Source organism: Primulina huaijiensis, chromosome 9 (genome assembly GCF_012295235.1).
Source record: "Primulina huaijiensis isolate GDHJ02 chromosome 9, ASM1229523v2, whole genome shotgun sequence".
In the NCBI taxonomy this organism is placed as follows: domain Eukaryota; kingdom Viridiplantae; phylum Streptophyta; class Magnoliopsida; order Lamiales; family Gesneriaceae; genus Primulina; species Primulina huaijiensis.
Window position 1 is genome coordinate 10370051 of NC_133314.1, and position 9826 is coordinate 10379876.

Consider the following 9826-nt stretch of genomic DNA (forward strand, 5'->3'; position numbering starts at 1 on the left):
TCTCAAAAAACTCCGGATCCCGATAAGAGTTGAAAATGGTGCAACATCGAATCCTGTTACTTCGAATGGAATCTTAGCCCGCCTCACTTGCTTTCTTTACTGCATAAAGGCATAAGCGAAGCCAAGCCGGATAGGTTTTTTTATATTGAAAGCCCCAAAACTGACTATCTTATAGCAGACAACTAACGCAAGCCTACTCAACTTATTTCATACTCATAAGTAAAGGCCTGTTCGCATCGCAACTAATAGAAAAAAACAACTACTAGATTAGACTAGACTAGTAGTTGAGTGCTCCTTGTTGTTCGGATCTGGACCGGATCCGAGCTTCCCAAGCTCTATGCTGTTGGGGAATTCTGCAAGGGTCTTACCGCCTTTTTGATTGACTATATTTGAGTCTTTGGAGTACTTTGGGATTATATTCCACGCTGAGCATTTGTGCTTGTGGGCCGGGGTGAATATTTCAGACCAGCGGATCTGGTGGTCGACGATTGTTCGGACTGGTAAAGGTTGTCACGGCACCTGTAGTAGGACAGAGGACTTATCGCGATGCCCTCGGACCAATTTACGATGTCTCCGTCGCTGAAGTTCGTCAAGCAGGTCACGTGGATTGGCCAGGGTCTTCTTCGGCTAATGAGACCTCGATCCCGAAGCCTTCGGAGTATCTTTTTGATAGGCGCCCCCATTTTTATGGGGAATTCGCTGCTGATAGATCTCGCCCAGTGTCCCCCTCCTTCCCCCTCCGCCTTCCGACCCGCGGGAGTATACAATGACAACTTCCGGGCATGAGTGACCGATTGTGAGACTGAATGTTGAACGTCCGATGGCACCTTGCTCCGACCTGAGCTATGCAACAACAAGATCCCCCTTGATCCTTGCCGGATGTGCTTGACGGTCCCCCATAATACGCTCACTTGGGGACCTCTTACTCAAGATGTTCCAAGAGTCTCTGCTAGTTGAATCGCGTCCAGTAGACTCCTTGTTCCGCTCATCCCCTTCGTCAGCTGTTTGATCAGGATACTATTACGTAGGTTCCTAAACTTTGAATGGATGGCCGAGCGTAGATGGCAAGCAGTTATATGGACACGGTGCTTTACCCGTAGACGCTTCTCCAGCTCTCGCAAGAATTGTATGGGAGTCGTCCTCGGAGGGACTTCCCGAATGACTGTACCGAGGAATTCTACCGTACTCCGTGCAGCTATTGTTGTTGATCCTGCAGAGTCTACCCAAAGGTTCAGGCCGGATTGTAGGAAGTGGTTGATATGTTTTTGTATTTCTATGAGAAACTCTACGGCACCCACGATTCCCAATAGTAAGTCGTCGGCATATCGCGCGTAACAAAGCCTTATGTTGTTATGGGTTTTTAAGGGGGCCAGCTTACGGGTCAGGCCTCTCTCTGACCTGATAATTAGTATCGCCTCCACGCCAAGTTCTATGAACAGGCCCTTTCGTTTGCAAGACTTAAAAAAGTCTCTCATGGCCCAATTATTATTACAGCGTTCTGTACCATAGAATTCGGCCTTCGGGGTCAACACGGCGGCTTCTATGAGGAAGGCGGCGCAAAGGAGGCTCGAGGGTTTGTTAAGTAAGGCGGCAAGGGCCGACGAAGGGGGGAAAATGAAAGGTGTTTCCTGGTCCCCCCCCTGAGCCGGGGGGTGCTTGTGGGGGGAGTGTGACACGACGAAACAAGGGAATGAAAGGCCGCTTTGCGTTGGATGCTCTTTACCCTCCCCACAATGATGGCTCTGTTGTCTTGGGGAGCGTTGAAGCTTGCTTCTTCTCCAGAGTTATCTTGGTCATCAATACGACCTGTCCTTAATAGAACCGATCTAATTCTCTGAACAATCGGAATTTCGTACTTCTGTCGGATCCTCCCTATCTCCTGATCGAGCTTGTGTAGGAAGATGTTTCCTGGTAGGGCCGAAAATAATACACTGTGTGGGACGGAGTAAGGACCCTTCTCACCTCCTACGAGTCGTCCATCGGAAAAGAATTTTTGAATGGAGTAAAAGAACTTGGGATCGTCGATCTCTTCCTTAAAGATTGAGATGAGTCGATGTCGGTCGATGGTGTGAAAATACTTCCTGATGTCGAATTCTAAAAACCAACGAGAGGTTCCCCACTCTTCTTTGATCCGGCTTAGGACCGAGTGGCAGCCTCGACCCGAGCGGAAGTGCGATGTGTTTGGAAACTCGGGATCGTAAATGGATTCGAGTACCTTTCTGATCGCCTCTTTCATGATCTTTTCTATAGGTAGAACTCCTGTGAGCGGTCTAAACTTCGATCCTTATTTCTTTCTTCATATTGTAAAGGGGAGCAAAGCCCCCTTTTTATCCCTCTATTGAGAGATCAAGGGCCCTCCTGCCGTTGTTTCAGTGACTCATAGGGTTTACCTCAGCTCAGTCTTTTTGGTTCTTGAGAATGGTCGCCAGCCACCTCTCAGGACCAGAATGATTATCCCTGCCCGATGGGTCTACATCCATTCCTTAATGTCGTCGGGTACTGTTAACTTCCCCGTCATTCTTGTAACTGTCACCTGTTGATATGAATCCTCGTACGGTGAAAAGTAAACGCGATTAAATATGAATCGCGTCCTCAATTCTATAACGAACAAGGATCGTTGTTACGATGTCCCGATCTTTTGATTCAAGAAATTACGTGATATTCACTCCTAAACGACGCGGTTTAGTAATATACAATAACAAAAGAAACAATCGAAACTTAATCGAACCTTCAAAGAACTCGTCTTTGTCAATCCGCGCAAGACACGATCGACAAACGCCACAAAGTTAAAACTTTGATAAGTATGATTTTTGAAAACAAAGCTAAAGCCTTGAAAAGTTGAGAGAAAACTCAAAAACTTTGATAAACTCAATAATAATCTGAATAATGTTAAAAATTTTCGTCCATAATATTTTGTACAAATCTAAAAGATACTCAAAATCAAGTTACCAAGATAATTAGGATTCTTAACAAGGCAACTAGATTTTCTTCTCGCAGTAGGCGCGCTCGGGCGGCAGAATTTGACCGCTCGAGCGCCAGGTCTTCTTGCTATTCGCGCTCGGGCGGTAGAAAATGACCGCTCGAGCGCCGAGTGTTCTGGAAATCACCTCTTGGGCAGTACGTTTGGCGCTCGGGCGGTAGTATTTTACCGCTCGGGCGCGGGTCATTCTGGATGTTTTCTTCATTCATCACTTGAATGGTGTTCTTATGCCTCCCAAACTTACTCCCATGCATCACGAACCCTTCAGCACTCTGCACCTTCCTTGTAAGTCCTTCTTTATTGCTCATAAGCCCTTGTAGTGCCTCTTTGAATTTCTTTAGCCTTCCTCTGGTGATTGGTCCCTCCGGCAACTCTAAAGGATCCCACGCTTTCCTTGGAGCTTGACCACCCGTGTTCGCATCATCCTCCCCTTCTTGAAATGGATTTGTCCTCAAATCTTGTTCATCACCTACATCAAACAAAGAAAGATCACTATCATTAAAAGTAGAACGAACGTTATACTAACCTGGTAGATCAAGTTGGTAGGCATTTTCATTGATCCTTTCGAGGACCTTAAATGGCCCATCACCCCTCGGTAGTAGCTTGGAACGTCGCTTCTCAGGAAACCTTTCCTTCCTCAAGTGTAGCCATACCCAATCACCCTTTTCAAACACCACTTTTTTCTTCCCCTTGTTGGCTTGCTTGGTGTATTGCTCATTCTTCTTCTCAATGTTGGCCTTTCTTCTTGCCATCCATGTTTAACCTTTCACTCGCTGGTAAAGACATCAAATCCAACGGAGTCAAAGGATTAAAACCATAAACAAGTTCAAACGGCAAATAATTGGTAGTAGAATGCACGCAACGATTATAAGCGAACTCAACAAATGGTAAAAATTCTTCTCAAATCTTTAAGTTCTTTTTAAGAATAGCACGCAAAAGTGTTCCTAACGTTCTATTAACAACCTCAGTTTGTCCATCCGTTTGAGGGTGACACGTAGTAGAAACCAACAATTTTGTGCCAAGTTTAGCCCACAATGTTTTCCAAAAGTAACTTAAGAATTTAACATCACGATCAGAAACAATCGTCCTATGCATGCCATGCAACCTAACGACTTCTCTGAAGAACAAATCCGCAATGTTAGATGCATCATCACTTTTATGACAAGCACTAAAATGTGTCATTTTAGAAAATCTATCCACAACAATAAATATAGAATCCCTCCCCTTCTTTGACCTAGGCAACCCCAAAACAAAGTCCATAGAAATAACAACCCAAGGTTCACTAGGGATGGTAAGTGGTGTATACAATCCATGTGGTTGTGTCCTATACTTAGCTTGTCTACAAGTTATGCACTTTTCACAAACACGCTCAACATCACGTTTCATATGTGGCCAATAGAAATGTTCATGCAATGCACTTAAAGTTTTAGCCACACCAAAATGCACCATCGAGCCACCCCCATGAGCCTCCCTAACAAGTAATTCACGAACTGGAGATTTAGGAATGCACAACCTATCTTCTTTAAATAAGAAACCATGATGCAAATAGAATTTTTCATGTGGTCCATGCATACAAGTTTCAAACACACTCTTAAAATCCTAATCCAGCACATACAACTCTTTCACATGCTCAAACCCAAAAATTTTAGACTCTAAGGTAGAGATTAGTACGTACCTCCGTGATAGTGCGTCGGCCACTACATTCCCTTACCTTGTTTGTACTTGATTATATAGGGGAATGTCTCTATGAATGCCACCCACTTGGCATGCCGCTTGTTCAGCTTTTGTTGCACCTTAAGGTGCTTTAGGGATTCATGATCCGTATGAATCACAGACTCCTTAGGTCTCAAGTAGTGCTGCCACGTCTCTAGAGTCCTCACAAGTGCGTAGAACTCATTATCATACGTGGGATAGTTCATGGCGGCTCCATTGAGTTTCTCGCTAAAGTATGCCACCGGTCGACCTCCTTACATCAAGACTCCACCAATACCTACACCTGAAGCATCACATTCAATTTCAAAGGTATTAGCAAAATAAGGTAAAACAAGTAAAGGAGCATTAATTAACTTTTGCTTAATAAGATTAAAAGACTTCTCTTGCTCCTCGCCCCAATGGAATGGAATGTTCTTCTTGATCATCGCCGTCATTGGTGCTAACAGTGTGCTAAAATCTTTTACAAACCTCCTACAGAAGCTTGCAAGACCATGAAAACTTCGAACTTGACCAACAATAGTAGGCTTTGGCCAATCTCGAATGGCACTTACCTTGTCTTCATCCACTTGTATACTCTGTGAGCTTACCACAAAACAAAGAAAGACAAGTTTGCTTGTACAAAAATCACATTTCTTTAAGTTAGCATACAAATTTTCATCCCTTAGTATGATTAGTACAATCTCAAGTGATTAACATGCTCATCCAAGTTTTTGCTATACACTAGGATATCATCAAAATAACCAACAATAAACTTTCCTATGTGTGCACGCAAAACATGATTCATTAACCTCATAAAGGTTCTAGGGGCATTAGTTAAGCCAAATGGCATTACCATACACTCATATAACCCATAATTGGTTTTAAAAGCAGTTTTCCACTCATCACCTTCCCTCATCCTAATTTGGTGATAACCACTCTTCAAGTCAATTTTACTAAAGACACATGCACCATGCAATTCATCTAACATATCATCTAGTCTAGGTATGGGATGCCTGTACTTAATGGTTATGTTATTGATTGCCCTACAATCCAAACACATACGCCATGAGCCATCTTTCTTAGGAACTAATAACACAGGCACAGCACAAGGGGACATGGACTCACGCAAAAAACCCTTATCTAACAACTCACTTACCTGCCGTTGAAGCTCCTTAGTCTCCTCCGGATTGCTCCTATATGCTGGACGGTTTGGCAATGCACTCCCGGGTACAAAATCAATTTGGTGCTCAATACCCCTTAATGGTGGTAGCCCTTGATGTAGTTCCTCCAGAAATATATCATCAAATTCCTGCAAAAGTGAAACAACAATGCTTGGAAGGGTCCCGGCTATATCACTTGTGTTAAAGAGTGTAATGCCCGAGATTTGATTACTGTGGTCAGATGGTACTGAATTGATAGAATTAAGGTTGTAGGAACTCAAATAGAAAAGCCGGGCGTCGGTACAACTCAAGATCCAAAATTTGTACAGAAGTCGTGGCGCCCGAGCGGTAGAAAGAGACCGCTCGAGCGCCAATGGTTACCAAGAAAAGTTCTCGGACAGAAAGTCTGGCGCCCGAGCGGTGGTTTGTGACCGCCCGAGCGCAAGGGGATAACACTAAAAGTTTTCGGACAGAACATCTCGCGCCCGAGCGGTATTATGTGACCGCCCGAGCGCCGCTTAAGATTTGGGAAAAATTAGACAAGTGTCCTAGCCATGCAATTTAATGTGCTGAGTCTTCATTTCAGCTGTTTATCACCGAGAGAAACTTCAGAAAACCTCCATGGAAGCCTCAAGAATTCTCCTAGCTTAGAATTGAGATTGTGCAAGAGTTAGCCATCCAAATTTCGATCCGAATATAGATTCATGCTCTTCATGCCATAAGCTTCAAAAGGATGTAAGTTTCATTCATTTCCTGCATGATTTGAGATATTGGTGTTGAGGAAATTCTTATTTGAGGTAGATTATGTGTTCTTGAAATTATAAGCAACGTTTATTCGCAACCGGATCGAAGAACGGATACCGTATATGTTATTATCGGTTTTTTCAGCTATGTATGAGTTAGGTTATTCAGATTTGTATAGATGTGATGATATGATCTTGCTTATGAGTTGTTGAGTTTGTTGTTGGCATTACCGGTATCGAAAGATTACGTCGTTATGCCGTCGAAATGTACCGAGATTGAATATTGATCCGTATATGTATTGCTTTAAGTTAGAGATTGATATGGTGCATTGTATATATGTCATTTCAAATTGGGTTTGACAGATTCGATATCAAGAATACGAGACTTCAACTTCTACGAACGACAAGAAAGGTATAATTCAATGTTGATTCGGGAAGATACAACTTGAGCTAGATTCGACTTGAATTTCCCTAAATCACATACTAGATGATTATTACCTTGTTATGCTTTATTTATTGATTTATCTTAAAGCATTGAGATAGGAGAGTCCTTGGTAGATTAGCCAAGCCGGATGTTCGGTTGTGTCGATGGGCGTAGGAGAAGATTCACTCCTATTGTAGACATTCGATACAGAGGACCGAAGTCTAAGAATAAGACGTACCTCCACCCCGATTGGGAGAGTAGGTGGGAGACTTGTTACGTCTTATTTACACCGGGATCCCTAGACTTAGAGTCGAGTCAAAGATATGAGTTTGATTTACGTTGCCTGATTTAGATTAGTTGTGTTTCATAGACTATGGAACATATTCCTATTGTTTACATTCATGATAGCATGTTCATGATTTATATTGTGTATATGCATGTATGCATTGTTTTATACTGGGATTTATTCTCACTGGAGTTTCCGGCTGTTGTTGTGTCTGTATGTGTGCATAACAACAGGTGGGGCAGGATCAGGGTCGAGACGAGGATGATTGAGAGTTGATAGCGTGGTGGTCACGGGCGTAGCAGAAGAACTAGTTGTTGTATTAGACATTTATTAATACTTTTAAACACTAGTTTGATTGTATGAATGAAACAAGACATGTATTTGCTTTTAATGAAATGCAATAAACCTTATGTATGTGTAATATGTTAAGAGCAAATTTTTGACCCACATTTTCTAACAAAGATCCAATTAATCCCAAGATAATCGAGTTAGAGCCCGGGTCCCCACAACAGGTGGTATCAGAGCAGTAGGGTCTGTAGACTGAGATAGAATAGATTGAGCGGGGTAGATGAGTCTTTTTCCTTGCTTTTGTGAGTTAGCATGATTTATTGCTTTCCTTATTACATGTTGTGTTGTTATCTGAGTTGATTACAGCATGCCTTTACAAAGACTGAATCAGAACCGAGTCTGGATCAGAGGTATATGATCAGAGGAGGACTGAGACTGACTGTATCGATTGTGTACTAATCTGTGTGATAATCAGATTATGCCTCCTCGACGAGTACCGCAACCAGTAGCAGGTCGGGCACAGAACCGGGCCGTACTTCGAATGACCCTCTGGATGTTACTGCAACCCCGATGGAGACTCTGCTGAAACGGTTTCACTCGTTCCGACCACCGATATTGAAGGGTACGGAAAATTCAGTTGAGTGTGAAAGCTGGTTAGATGACATTGAGATGTTATTTGAGTCCCTTGATTATACTGATGAGCGACGAGTGAAGTTGATTGGTCACCAACTGCAAGAGGTTGCCAAGAACTGGTGGATTACCACGAAGAGAGCCTTGGAGCATTGTGGTACAGAGGTCACTTGGAAGGTGTTCAAGACAGAGTTATATCAGCGATTCTCCTACCGAAAAGACAAAGGTGCTGAATTTGCCAACCTGAGACAGGGACAGCTGAATGTCGCTAAGTTCTCCACATTTGTAATGCCCGAGATTTTGATTCCAGTAATCTGAGATTATTGATTGTTGAATTAACATGAGTATAGATGGATCATTCCGAGATTAGATTGGCAAAGTAGAGGATTATGCTATTTGTTGGACAGAACTATTGGCGCCCGAGATAGAAATTTGTTCGGGCAGAAGATGTGGCGCCCGGGCGGTAGTTTGTGACCGCCCGAGCGCCAGTGGATATGAACACTCGGGCAGAACGTTCCGCGCCCGAGCGGTAAAGTATGACCGCCCGAGCGCCAGAGTAGAATAAGTGAAGGCTCGGACAGAACTCTCCGCGCCCGAGCGGGAACTTTTGACCGCCCGAGCGCCGCCTGATTTGTAGGAAAATGAGACACGTAGCTTTGACATGCAACTTGAGATATATAACGTTGCCACTCATTCAATTTCCCTCAGCAACAGAAACGAGAAGAGCTTCTGGGAAGTTCGGAGAAATCCTTACGCCTTTTATCTTCTATATTTGTGATTTGTGAAAGATCCGTCCGTCCGATTTTGAATCCGACTTCAGTACTGTGTTCCTATCGACGCAGGCTTCAACCGGACGTAAGTTTTCTTAAGTTTTGATATGATCTAAAATTATGGTATTGTCAGAATCAGATATGATTCATATATGGTGTTCTTGACGTAGTAGAAATCGGATAATCGAAACCGGATTGAAGAACGGATACCGTATAGAATTGTTATGAATTTCAGAGTTGATTTGACTGAGATTTGATATCAGATTTGTATTATTATTGATTATGAGTTGCGAGAACGGATATCTGTTGATTTGTATTGTTGGGTATATTGAGATTATGCAGTTATGCTGTCGAAACAGAATTTGATTTCGTTCTGATTATATCCAGTATTGAATTGATTGGTGTATTGATATTGTACTCCTCGATATTGTCATTCCCAGATTGAGTATTGACAGGCCTTGAGTTCGAGACTTCGACAGAGTCAGATTGACAGAAAGAAAGGTATAATTCATGTGAACACGGGAAGACATGACTCGATTCAGACTGGATACGAGTTTCCCAAAATCACATACTAGATTCTTAATTATGTTTGATTATGATTATGTCTTGTTTATAGATTTATATTCAAGCATTTGAGATAGGAGTCATTGACAGATTGTCAAACTAGACGTTCGGTGTATCGACGCATAGGAGCAGATCATCTCCGATTGTAGACATTCGATACAGATATGACCGAAGTCTAGGAATAAGACGTACCGCCACCCCGATTGGGAGAGTAGGTGGGAGACTTGTTACGTCTTATTCACACCGGGATCCCTAGACTTAGATATGAGTCGAGTCAAAGAATAAGAGT

At 42.9% G+C, this 9826-nt stretch overlaps 1 pseudogene; it reads right to left on the bottom strand.

Moving 5' to 3' along the window:
• Positions 1-267: 267 nt before the first annotated feature.
• On the bottom strand, positions 268-2290 carry LOC140983745 (uncharacterized; annotated as a pseudogene).
• Positions 2291-9826: the final 7536 nt, after the last annotated feature.